At 54.4% G+C, this 12,928-nt stretch overlaps 1 protein-coding gene across 4 annotated transcripts in view; it reads left to right on the plus strand.

Moving 5' to 3' along the window:
- Window positions 1-12,928, plus strand: part of SMPD3 (sphingomyelin phosphodiesterase 3) — an 83,545-nt gene that overhangs the window by 54,494 nt on the left and 16,123 nt on the right. Inside the window, exons 2-3 of one of the 4 annotated variants that reach the window (XM_027076062.2) lie at window positions 1,631-1,696; window positions 9,990-10,093. The gene's annotated coding sequence lies outside the window, so the exon portion shown is untranslated. Of the gene's footprint in view, window positions 1-1,539; window positions 1,697-9,989; window positions 10,094-12,928 lie in introns of those variants that run through there. The other 3 variants (XM_053211308.1, XM_027076061.2, XM_053211307.1) reach the window with 3 other exon arrangements.

A 12,928-nucleotide genomic window follows, 5' to 3' on the forward strand; every position in this document is an offset into this window, starting at 1 on the left:
GCTACGGGTGGGGAAGGATGCCTGCCAGGTGGTTAACTCAGAAGAAACAAGCTAGAGTGTCCACATGGGAAAAAGGGCCCCTAGGGGAACACAGGTCCCAGGGTCTATGGCTTCCTTCTTCCCACCCTAATCTGTCAACATCTCATGCTCATTTGGTCCTGGTCATAGCTGCCCAGGACCCTCGAGTGACACCCCACCCCCCACCCCCAGTGTTACCAAGGAGGCATCTGAGACTCAGATGGATGGCAGACCCAGGACTAGAACCCAGGTCACCCTGAAGTTTCTCGGTGTGGATTCCTAGGCAGGAGGGAAGCCAGTTGTCTGCTAAGCGAAGAAACACTCCTTCCAGCCCTTCTGCAACATCTTTGGCTTGTGGGCAGGGGGAGTGGGACTTAAATTTCAGATTCTTCTGAAATACAGTTTGGGTGATTTGCAAACTAAGTGTGTATAAAGGATGGAAGCTGGTCCAGAGGAGCGCTGGGGAGTAACGGTTGCCTCGACATGTGACAGTGGTAGAGAGGGCTTTGGTCCCGGCAGCCAAACTGGCTGGATTAGGTGGAGGGCCAAGGGGCGCCGCACACGGAGCCTGGCGGGGTGGGGGTTGAACTACCTGGGCCGGGTCCAGGAGGCCGGGCCCGGAGCCAAGGATGGGCCTGGAAAGTCGAGGACCAGACTTGGGACTGGAAGGCGGGACTAAAGAGTCAGAAGAGCGCCTCAAGCCAGGGGGCGCGGTCCAAGAGGGGCGTGGAGGCCTAGGAAGAGGGGGCGGGGCCAGAGTGTCGAGGGAGGGGTCAATACCCGAGGCCAGGGGCGAGGTTAGAAGGGCAGGGCGGGACCAGAGAGCGAGACCCAGCCTACCAACCCCCATTGGGGCGCTTGTGTCTGGAGCTGCTTATGCTCAGGCCAAGCCAGCAGGAGATACAGGGAGCCGGTGGCATCTTGTCCAAGGCCTCCCCTCACACGAGTGCTCTCCCAACCATCTTCTAAGTAGACCCTGTTGAGGTCACGAAGTGTCTCTGCTGAGCGTCCCCTAGGCCAGCCTATCTTCACCCTTATCTGCTGTGAAAGCCCTCTCTTTCTCTCCACGCGGCTTTCTCCTCCACCCGACCCGGGTCCCGGTGGCCACTCTCCATCTTCTGCTGCCTGGGTTCAGTTCTCTCCACCCCCACCTATCTTTGCGAGGTTGAGATTACAATGAGCTCCTGGGGGAAAACTCCGATTGTTCTAGCTTCGCCTGTCAGATCAAACCCAGGCCCCGAGGCTGGAGCTCTGAACTCGCCTCTCTCCCGTCCAGACCCTGCACACCCTCAGCGGCCTGGCCCAGGTCCAGCTGTCCACGAGGAGGTCTCATCCCTCCCGCCCGTCAGGCAGAGTCCTCCCCACTTGTCAACCCTCCGACCCCCAGGCCTGTGCACATTTGTCGCAGAAACCTCAGCCCCCACCCCCTCTGGCTGTACTTCGTCTGCAAGGACGGGGTCCACACCCTCTCCTTGGCGACGTGGAGGGTGTGGCGCAGCCTCTGGCGCAGGTGGGGCCCCTTGGTCTTTGTACCTGGCTCACCTGTTCTGGGCTGCTGGATGGCTGTCGGTTGAGTTCCGGACACCTCTGTGAACCGCTCATCTCGTTTCAGGTCCTGACTGCAGTGGCGCCCCCTCTTCAGACGAAGATCAAGAGGGTCTCAGTGGCTCCTTCTCAGGTAAGATAGGGGTTTCTGGAGGGGGTGGGAGTTGCCTCTCCAGGCCTCCCCTCGTAGGCTGATTATTGTTTTATATAAAGAGGTGCTGGGTGAGATTGTTTAAGACAAGGTTCTGCTGCTTGGTTTAAAAGTTTGAAAACACAGCTGCGCAGTAAGCCATCAGGGGGCTGGCGGTCTGATCCTGTCCAGAACTCCCTCTTGTGGAGTAGAATGCCAGTGGAGGAGCGTGTCTCACACACCCAAATCTATGGAGAAAATACAAATTCCTTCGATACCTAGGGAAATAATTGAGGTAACACTTCGCAAAAATGAAGGAATACAAGTTAAATATCTTGGGAAATGTCACCAGATATCATTACCCACTAAACTATTGAAAAATGTTTTAATTGCTTAAAACCCAGAGCTGGTAAGGATGCTATGAAACAAGCACTGTCAAACAACTGGTGGAAAGTAATTTGGGCAGGGGGTGGGGAGCTGACACTTGCCTACTATGTGCCCAACACAGCTATAGTCAGGTGACGGACTAAAATATTGAGTGCTTGCAAGGGGGGACAAAGTCCTCAGAGTTAGAAAGCAAAACCTGCATTCTCTGGGACTGGGAGTAGAGGAGGGGTGGGGCTGAGCAGCTCCCAGGCTGCTGGTGTCAGTCACAAAAGCAGAGTCCCTGGTCTACAGAGACAATCCATAGGACCACCAATGACACTTCCACCTTTTGCTTTGAGGAATGGCATTTGCCAACATTGCTCAAGATCAAATTCTGTTTCTAGCTTGGAAAATCTGAAGATGTGAGGGGCTGGTCACCCTTCTGGTGTGCAAGACTGCAAATGTGTGCAATAAGTAAATGGACAGAAACTGCCAGGTGTCTAGAGAGAAATGACCTGTTTCATCCAGGTCAAAGGTCCTCTGGCCATAGAGCCAGGGACTGGCTGGGACTTGGTAAACAGAACATCATTGTGACTTTCTGACCCCAAGCCCCCTGCTGAGGCCTCATCCCTGCACACAGATGGTGGCTACCAGGGAACAACCCCAGCAGAGGCATGGAGACCTAGAAGGGTATGGAGGGGAACTGTGCACAGCCCCTGGGACTTCAGAAATAGGAGACAATGCAGAGTGATCAGGATGCTGAGTCTGGCCTGCCCTTCCCTGCCAGGTGTTTGGTCATCTTCCTGGGGTCAGCAGGAGCCACTGAAGAGTTTAGCAGGGAAGTAATGTGGTCTACTGTGTAGTTTTAAAAGACCCCAGTAGCTGCCATGTGGACCAGAAGAAGGGAGGCCAGCTGCAAGGAGACAGGTGGGAGGGGGTGGGGCCTGACCCTGACACACCCCTGGGGATGGATATGAGGGGTCAGGGAGGTAGAACTGTGGTCTGGTGGGAAGAGGCATGGTATGGAGGAGGTCCAGAGCCTCAGGGATGATTCAGGAGACAGAGCTGGTGGTGGGGCAGTGGAGGAAGAGGTGATCTATCAGGAGAGACACCTGGGAACAGATGACCCTGAAGGATCAACCAAGAGAGGAGAAGAGTCAGAGGAAGGTCTAGCTCCTCAGGGTAGGCAGAGGAGGAGGAGACAACAACAGGCTCTGAGAAGAAGCAGACCCAGAGACAGGAAAGGAACGAGAAGGATGGTGGTTCCAGGACCGAGGGCAGAGAGCAGAAGGACAGATGAGGATCAAGTGGCTTGCACCTCCCACTGGGCCTATTTTTAAAAGTAAAATCAGGTTGAAATTGCATAGAGTGTTTTCTCATTGGTGCTGACCTCTGTTCTGGCAATTTTCTCTCCAGAACTTTACCAGAAAGCACGGTGAGACACCCTGTCTACCTTCTGTCTGGCTGTGAGGGTGGTGCAGGGAGCTTCAAACTAGGGGGCTGCCCAGACACTCAGTCATCCAGAGCGTCGCTCGGCCCTCCCTGCTCTGAGCAGAAGACTGGCTCCAGGCTAGCCTGATCTGTGTGGTGTCAGTGGGAAGCCACTGGGACATTCAAAGCATTTAAGTTAAACAAGCCCAACTCAGGATAAACTGTCAGTGAATGCACTGGATCCTCCCTCCAGGCCCATTTTCCACAACTGCTCCTCCCGGCGTCTCCTCCCCAGCCTCCTGGGACTTGGTGGGTCATTGTGGTCAGGGCTTGGCCCTGCAGCCCGGACTATCTGAGTGGCTCTGCCTCTCACATGCCTACTCGCAGCTCTCTCCGACTCTCCACTTCATCTCCCTCCCTTGCTACTGCTTGCTACACCCACCACCTACCACCTTCCTGTCTCAATGCCCTTGAGAAGGACACCCCCACACTAAAATATACACACCTAGAAAGCAAAGGCTCCGCCCCCGGAAATTCCCAGGACCTTGCTGTGAAATCCCAAGTAGTCACAGTGCTGCATCTGACTCATCAGAGCTGGATTTCGAGCCCCCCCACAAGCTCCCAGGCCTCCCCCCTAACTGCGCCAGCCCCGGCACGCACCGCTCAGCCAGCACAACCCGGCAGTGTCTGACCCCCAACCATTAAGCATAGGTTGCTGTATCCGTCTCCATCTGCACCACCTCAGTGGACTCTTGACATTCCCTCCTGCCTGTCCCCTGTGGGCCTTGCTTGGCCCCTGGAACCAACCTGTACACTGATCCCTGGTAGAAGTTTTCAGGGGATTTACTTCCCCATGCCCATGGATTTACTTTGCTACTTATATCACTAGCAGTGGCCTCTTCTCTGAGCAGAAATGGTTTCCACTAAAAATTAAAAGATTATGGCTCAGCTCCCCTGATGCCTCATGGTCCTGAGCGGGAATGGACTGTTCAGAACATACCCTGAGAGAATGGGAAGGAGTGAGCTCCCTACCTGGTCTGGATTTAGGGCAGAGGAACATCATTATTGCCATTTAAAATGAAGATCTTTAGGGGCGCCTGGGTGGCTCAGTCGGTTGAGCGTCCGACTTCAGCCAGGTCACGATCTCGCGGTCCGTGAGTTCAAGCCCCGCGCCAGGCTCTGGGCTGATGGCTCAGAGCCTGGAGCCTGCTCCTGATTCTGTGTCTCCCTCTCTCTCTGCCCCTCCCCCGTTCATGCTCTTTCTCTCTGTCCCAAAAATAGATAAACGTTAAAAAATAAATAAATCAAAATAAAATGAAGATCTTTCTTGAAGAGATTTAGGTCTGGAGGGTGGATCTAGTTATATACCTGGGAAACTGAGGGCTATTGATCAGTAAGGCCTTGTTTTTGGTAAATGGATTGATGAAACAAAGCCAGAAGCCTTCCTCTATTGGTCAGGCTGGGATGGGCTATGCTGTGGTTTATAATCTTAAGTTTTCTTTTCATTCCTACTACACATGGGTTAGCTGGGGCCCTGCTCCGTGTGTCCTCACCTTGGGACCCAGGCTGATGGAGCAGCCACCATCTTGAATGCTGCAGGTAGATGTGGCAAAGGGAGAGAACTCTGGAAGGTCTCACGCCTGCTGTTAAGGACTCTGGCCCCGCAGTGACCCATATCATTTTCACTCACAGCTCATCTGTCAGATGGAGCTGGTCACATTATTCCACCCAGCCTGGTCCACAAGGACACCAGGAAGTGCAACCCTGCCTCAATGCCTGGAAAGCAGGCTCTGGCCTCGCCAGGGGCTAGAGGAAGTAAGGCAGGAGTCCCAGCCTAGACTTGGAAGCGGCGGTAGGGACAAAAAAGGAAACATCTGCCCAACTCTTCACAAAGATAAAGCGTGCTTATAAGTAGTCATTCCTGAATAGAGACATATCACTATCTACACTAGCATGTCTATACCAGCAATCTGAGGACACGAAGCCTCTTTGGCCAGACCGAAGGGTTCCTGTTTCCCTTTTCACAAGTGCAGGATTCAGTAGGCAAGAACTGTGTAGAAATGCTACCACGACCAGAGGGGTAGGCGTTAGTTGGAACCCAGAGCCTCAGAAGACCCTTGGAAGGCAAGTTTGGTGGCAGCAGTTAGAGGGAACTTGGGGGCTATAGATCCCCACCATCTCTTCTCCCCTGGCTTTGCTGGGGACAAATGACTAATTCACAGTCTTACGCAAAAGAAGCTCAACATCTCATTCATGGGGGAAGCTGACTCCAGCAGCCCCCAATCCCCTCTCACTTATACATTCTGGAGCAGGCGCTGAAACCCCACAGGCAGGTCAGAGGCCGTCTAAGTCAGGCAGTCTTTGGTTTAGCCTGAATGGGGTTTCCTCTCTCAGGAGGAGGGAGTTCTTGCCCATTCTCTCAGAGCGAAGTGCTCCAGTGGTAATGTGTGTGAGGAAGGACCTGAGTATGGCAGAGGCCTCGGACTCCAGGCCTCTGCGAGGGCCCAGGATGAGTGCCTGGAGTGCTCCGTGGTACGTGAGACCCAGCCTCTGTCCAGAAAACCCAGTTGCCCAGGGCTGCAGGGAGGCTTGGCGAGACACTCATGCCTGATTTTATTTACTCATTCACACTGATTTGCTTTTTGATCTCTGCATAAATTCTCCTCTAGGACTCAGTTTGTTAAATGTTCTTTGCACAGAAAACTTTAGGTTGAATGTGAAATGATTCCCTTCAGAAGAATTTTAGCAAGTCTGTTCTGTTTTAGGAAGGTTTGTTGTCTTCATCTGTGTTCTCTGATGCCTTGAAATGCCTACACACCACTCAGGCGGCCAATCCATTCCAGGAGGAAATACTGTACTTGAAATGCAGCTGAACACTGGGTCTGCATAAATCCTACCATTTGTGTGGACTTGTATTTAAAGTTCTACTCCCACAGAAAGTATGTTGTCATTTCTTCTTAAGCAAAGGATGTTCCAAGCCTTGTTCAGCTCATGAACCATTAACATCAGCCCTCATGTCAGGGAAGCAGGGACTTCACTGGGACAGCAGCCTCAATAGCAGAGCCTGAGAAAAGTGTGATTCCTCCTGGTCTCCATCCCTCAGGAGGGCCTCCCCTGAGGGTGGAAGTAGGGCTGGCCAGAGGGAAGCATGCTGGCACTCGGCCAGTCATGCAGGAGACACCCCAGAGCTCACCTGAGGCAGGTGATGTGACCTGCTGGGCAGTTCCAGGACCCCCTGCTCATGTCTGTTTGTGAGGACCAGCTCGGGCAAAGACCTCAGCACACGGGCAGGCTCAGGCCACTTGAGGTAGGAGCCCCATGCCAGTCTAGATGCTCAGCTATTGGCACGTGCCTCCCGGTTTGGGCCTTGCTTAAGGATGTTGAAGCCTCCTCTCTGGTAGTCACAATGGCCTGCTCCAGTCCTGCCTTGGAGCTGCCCTGTCAATGCCCGTGTGGAGTAGACCCTGGAACAGACTGATCTCAGACCTGATTTTCATCATGGAGGAAGCGCTCACCCCCAGCTTCCCCATGCCCTGGGCTCAGGTATAGACTTAGGTGCCAACCGCCACCTAGCCTTCTCCTTAATGGCCCCCTTTCTGGTCACCAATAGATGATTCTGGAAAGGCAGAAAGTAGAGGGTGGGGTGCCAGATCTTCAAACTTAGCCCCATTCTGTGATGAAGCACATGGTCTCAGGGCAGCTGCCCCATGGCACTGTTGTAGCACAAGGTCTTGAACCCAGAAGTGTTGCTATTTTAAATATTAGATGGATTTGGCCACCCCTGGCACATATACATCCAACGTGGCTTGAGATTTGCTTTCCAGTCATGCAAGAATCAGCTTCATCTGGGCTTTCTGAGCTCTGACATGGAAATGCCAAGGCTGGCTGACTGAAGGGGTGCCACGGAGCTGCTTGCAGCCTGTTCCTATTCTCAGAAACCACGTGATGCATTAATAGCTCCCTTGGAAAGTGTCTTTTTGAAAATTTTATGGCCCCTTGGCCTGCACCTGCACAGGTTTCTGCAGAAGCCTGTGACTTAGGCTTGCACAGGCAGCCCCCACCAGACCGTCCTGCCAGGAGAATGAGACCCCCATACCCCCTGCACCATCCTCACCCCTTGTTTGGGATAGCAGGGCACCCTCTTGTCAAGCAGCCAACCACACAAGGAGGAAACTGTGAGGGCCCCGGCTGTATCTTGAGGGCCTTTGCAGCAAGAAAATTAACAGTAGGAGCAGTAACAAAAATATTACTAGAGATGTGGCAGGCACTGTGCTAAGTCTTCATACATCATTTCCAACTACCCTGAGCTAGTTATGTTATTATAGATGCCTAACAGATACGGAAATCACAGCTCAGAGTCAGTGGCCTGACACCCGAGTTTGTGCTTGCAACATCTGCACTGCTGTCTCCTGAGGGATGCTCAAACCATAACGGTACAAACCCCAGGCACCAGGTCCTGCAGGGTCTTCCAGAACTCAGGAGAAAGTCCCCCACCCCCATCCTTTGCCCAGTGGGCAGGCCATGAGGTGCCACAGAAGTGTACCCAGGAGACAAACTGATTAAGAATTGAGTTTTAGAAAGATCAGGTCGCTGATATATATTAGATAGGATCCCTTTGATGGCAAGCGACAGAAATGCAACTTTGACTAGAGCAAAGGAAATGGTAATTTGGTAACTCACTCATTAGAAAGTCTGGGGTGGTGTTGTCTTCAGGCCCAGGGAAACTAGAGCTCAAAATGTCACCAGGACTCCCCTTCCAGCCCTAAGGTCTATTTTCCTTTGAATTAGATTTGTTCTCAAGGAAGGCTCCAGAAGCTTCAGGCTCTTAGTGCCTCCACCTCAGAGAAAATGCAGGCCTCTTTCCTGAGAGGTCCAGTAAGAGCACCCGTGAGAGCGTGGGTCGTATGACCATTCACCTTGGGATCAGGGGGCTGTGGTGCCGGTTGACTTAGTGTGGCTCACTGCTCTCCCCTCGGATTGGAGGGGAACAGACAAAAGCAGGTCTGCCACCGCCAGAGAGGTGGAGCAGGCTCGGACTTGGGTCTGTGCTGGTGCCAGAGACTCCATCAGGTGCTCTCAGGCTGCTGGGGGTGGCCCGATGTGCAAACAGACATGTGCCTGGTTAGAGGGCCAGCTGGGGGTGTGTAGGGCAGAGACGGTATAGGCAGGATGGGGAAGTTGGGGAGAGCTTCAGAAAGAAGGGGGCAGGTACTCTGGATCTAGAAGGGTGAATGGGCATTTACCTGGCACACCATGTCACTGGGAGTCGCTGCTATGGCACACGTGTTAATGCCAGACCCCATTTTTGTGGATTTCAGGGATTAGCCTGGATTTGTCTGACCTGCATCACTTTTAAAGGCGTCCTCTTCAGTCTTTCTTTCTGTCCTCCCAGTGACGAATTGACTCCAAGTTTCAGCAGATCAGAGCTCATGTTGCTATGCCAACCCCTGTGCGGCTGGCATCCAGGCAGAAATGGGCCGGCCCAATCTCGGCGCCACCGGCGGATGCAGGCACATTTGAGTAATTGGATTGGAGGGATCCTCTCGGTCTTTCCTGCAGAAACCTGGGGCTTGGCCCAATGCCTGTTTAGACATGAGCCTGTGGACACAGAGAGGATAGGAGGAGGTCCCTCTGCCCCAGGATTCCCAGCCCAGCTGCTGGGAAGACAGGGCTCAGCAGGCATAAGGACCAGAGCAAAGGGTTATGAAGGAGGGACAGGTCCCACCCTACACCCAGCCTGGGGCAACTCCCAACCCTCATCAACTTCCCCCAAAGTTCCCCAAAGCTCAGAGATCCCTCAAGACAGTTCAGGCTTCCTTGAAGGGGCCAGGGCTGGCCTTGGCCAGCAGGACTGGTCTGGCTTGCTTACTTTCCTGCTGCAGGAAAAATTCAAGTCCAAAGTCAACCTTCATCTGGGACCCTCTGAGCCCCAGTGCAGCAGGCCTTGTGTACCAGCATGCCTGCCAGGTCCATTTCCCAGGGAAGTGGGAAGTGGGGTGGCTACCCTGGTGCCAGTGCCACCTGGTGCCTGTTGCAGAGGTCCCGCCCATTGCAGCTTCCCCAGGGCAGCTGCTGGGAACCTCCCCCCAATCTTCAACACCAAACAGGACAGGCCTGGCCAGGCCCTATTCCTGCAGTTGCCCTCCCCAAGGGATAGCAGATCAGCTGGTCCCCGACTCCTCAGGGAGGTGTATGGGAGAGCAGCTTTGGCTTAGCTCGGCCTCTGAACAGTCCAAGTCTTCCCTTCCTGTGCTGAGGCATCTGCAGGTCAGGTCACCACAGATACCAGTAACCCACAGGACCCTGATGTAGAGCTTCTCTCTGTCAATGTCCCGTGCCTGCCCAGGAGTGGCCAGCCTGTGACCGACCACCTCTTTCTCTCCCATCTGGACTCCAAACCTCCCCAGGCAACTTCCCCTCCTTGCTGGATCAGCCTGCAAACCTCTCTGCTCCCTCCATCTGCCCTGGTTCTGCAGCCCAGTCTCCTTGTCACAATTAGGTCCCGTCCGGTCCTCACTGTAGGGAGAGGAACACGTTTGTGAAGGCCAGCAGCTCCAGCCTAAACAGTGCAGATGGGTCTCTGAGGATCTGAAAGCATCACAGGTCAGTCAGGAGCTTAGAGGATCAGAGGATCGGGGGGGGGGGGGGGCGGTGGGGGGAGCCGGGGGGGGGCGGGGGGGTGGCGGCTCAGGCTGCCCCCAGCACAGTGCACGGAACCAGCTTGTACCATCTTCAAAATCCACTGAATCCACAGGTCAGGCTGAGCAGTCAGGACACACAGGAGCCAGCTTCAGGGGAGGTGGCTCCCTCCTGACCTGGTCAGGGAGGTCCTACAAGGAAGAGGAGGGAAGGTAGGGAAGGATTAATCCTCATGATTAGCCCTGGAAGGCAGAGATTGCTACCACTATGCCATAGATAACAAGACAGGATCAGCGAGCCTGACCCTCCAACCCAAGCTGAGTGTTGAGCAGGGCAGTTGGAAGTGAGGGGGCAAGTCTGAGGTCTCCATTTGTAGGACAGAGGTTGACTCCCAAGAGCCCTCCCTTGGGGCACTGGGTAGCCCCCCACAGTGACCCCAGGGCTCAGGAGTGACCATGAGGAACTGAGGGTATCTGGGACTCAAGCCCAGCTTTGGAGACCATGGTATGGGGGCAGGGGAGGGGGCATCCTGAGCAACCCTGGAATCCACTCACCAGGACTTATAAAAGGGAGAAACCCAGGAGTGATTGTTGCTTTAAATAGGAACCTGAAAGAGCAATCCAGCGTGTGGGGTTGAGTGGCTACATTTCAGCACATGTGGCCTTTGAGGAACCTGTCACCCTGATCAGAGATGCCCATGGTAGACTTTGCTTGGCAAAGATGCCAGTTCTAGAACAGGGAAGCAGAGAACTGGGGCATGGAGGTGACGAAGGCATGCTTCACTGGGAGACTGAGCCTGGGCTGGGCCACCCACAAGGTCCTGCCCCGCCAGGGGGTGTGGGCAAGACAAAGCGCCCAGGGATACAGGCTGGGTGCCCTGCTGCATCCCCCTCGGCACCCACACCCTCGAAGCCTTCTAGGGCTCTCTGAGAAGTTCCCAGCCTCTGGCGTTTAACTTCTACTCCCCTCTTTCATGGGGAAAGCGTAGATCAAACTAATTAATGTGTTGTTGTTTGTTTGCCCTCCTTTCATTTCACTGAGACAAAATAATTAACCACACAGCTCTAGAAACTGGCTCCATCCGTGGCAATTCCTTTTGTGTCAACTGCTTCAGCAGCTTCTGTGTATAGATGTAGGGACTGCATGCAGGAGCGGGTGGCTGGGCAGCACCTGGGGGCTCCTTATGTCCAGGGCACTGAGGGACAGGAGGCAGGGGAGGGGCCCCGGATGGGGGACCCAGTGGCTGTGAAGAGCTAGGATGCTTGGATCTGCCACATCTTAGAGGAACGCCATGGTGGCCCTTGGGCTGCCAGCCACCTCAAACCCACTGATGCCTGCGTTGAGACCAACAACATTCTTGGGACCAGCCTGGGGGAACCAGAAAGATCAGGCCTGGCTGCTCACTGCCGCTGCAGGCAGGGCTGGGAAGGAACTTGCCCAGAAGTGTTCCTGTGGCCACAGCAGAAGTGAGGTGGACACAGGGCAGCTGGAAAGGGAGCCAGTTCCCACTGATAGTGCGGTCACAGCTGATGGCAGGTCCCTACCCTGCCTGGCGAGTGTTAGGGATGGGCCACATGGGAGAGCAGAAGGTTTGGGAATTTCTCTCAGGAACCCTTTGACGAAGGGGGGCTGCATCTACCTCTGAGATGCTAGGGACCCTTCCAGGGTGGGGCTGGGTAAGGAAAGAGGGGCAGAAGCACAGAGGGCCCCTAGATAGAGACTGGGAGATTGGACTTTTTCCTCCAAGGCCATGGGACTGCCAAAGGGAGGATCTAGTCAGATTGTTTAGGAAGCTCCTTTGACCACTATGCACATTGTGGCCTGAGACGGAGGATGGTGACAGGGTGCGGTAGGTGCTCAGATAAGGGTGGTATCGGCTGGGCTGGTGACCTCGGGCCACAGAGAAGAGGAAGAAAGAGCTACGGAGATTTGGGAGTGGGCCTGCTCCATGCATTTGGGGGTGACATCTGAGTGTCCCCAGCAGTCCGGCCTAGACCCCTACCCCCAGCACCTTGGTGCCAAATGCAGTGGCTGCTGGAGACTTGGGAGACCCCATGCCACCTTCCCCACCTGTAGGGACAGGACCTGCCACCTCCTCTAGGTCCAGTTGGTGCAGGCGGCTCTGTGGCCTCCCCTACAGCTTTCACTGCAGCCAGTCTGAAGATGGCTGCACCGTGCATAGCTGTGTGCTGCACACTGTGCTGAAGGCAGCCAAACCCACAGGCTCAAAGGGAGCCAGTGGGCTGTTGCCCCAGCTTCGGGTTAAATTCAAATGAAATTTTTGGGATTTTAAAGAAACAACAGGCAAGTCTGTCAGATAGCAGGTATGGGAGAACTCTGGACAGCCACCAATCTAAGTACTAAGCCACAAGCTCTGGGCCACAGAGATGACACAACTCTCCTGGGGGTTAAAGATCGTGTGCACAGAGGGTCAGCAAGCCTGCCACAAATTCTCCAGTTTCAGCCACTGTCATAAAATTGGTTTCAGGGTCTCAGCCCAGGAGCCTGGCGTAAGTTAAGGACCTCTGAATCAGCAAACCCCAAAGGAAAGGCCATCGGGGTTAGGACACCCCACATACAGAGCCTGGCCCTTGGAGACCAGGGCTCGGGCTGGGTGTGGAGGAGTGGTGAAGGCCACTGTCTGGTCTGGAGCTTCAGGACAGGATATCAGGGTCTCCTCCTATCCTCTCTGAAACAGGTTCCCCAACCCCTGCCCCATGAACAAGGGGAAAGGGACACAGTAGCTGGCCCTCTGGCCTCACCAACATCCTTGACAGTGAACTTCATTGCCCGCATCTG

The sequence above is a fragment of the Acinonyx jubatus genome, chromosome E2 (assembly GCF_027475565.1).
Source record: "Acinonyx jubatus isolate Ajub_Pintada_27869175 chromosome E2, VMU_Ajub_asm_v1.0, whole genome shotgun sequence".
Lineage (NCBI taxonomy): Eukaryota > Metazoa > Chordata > Mammalia > Carnivora > Felidae > Acinonyx > Acinonyx jubatus.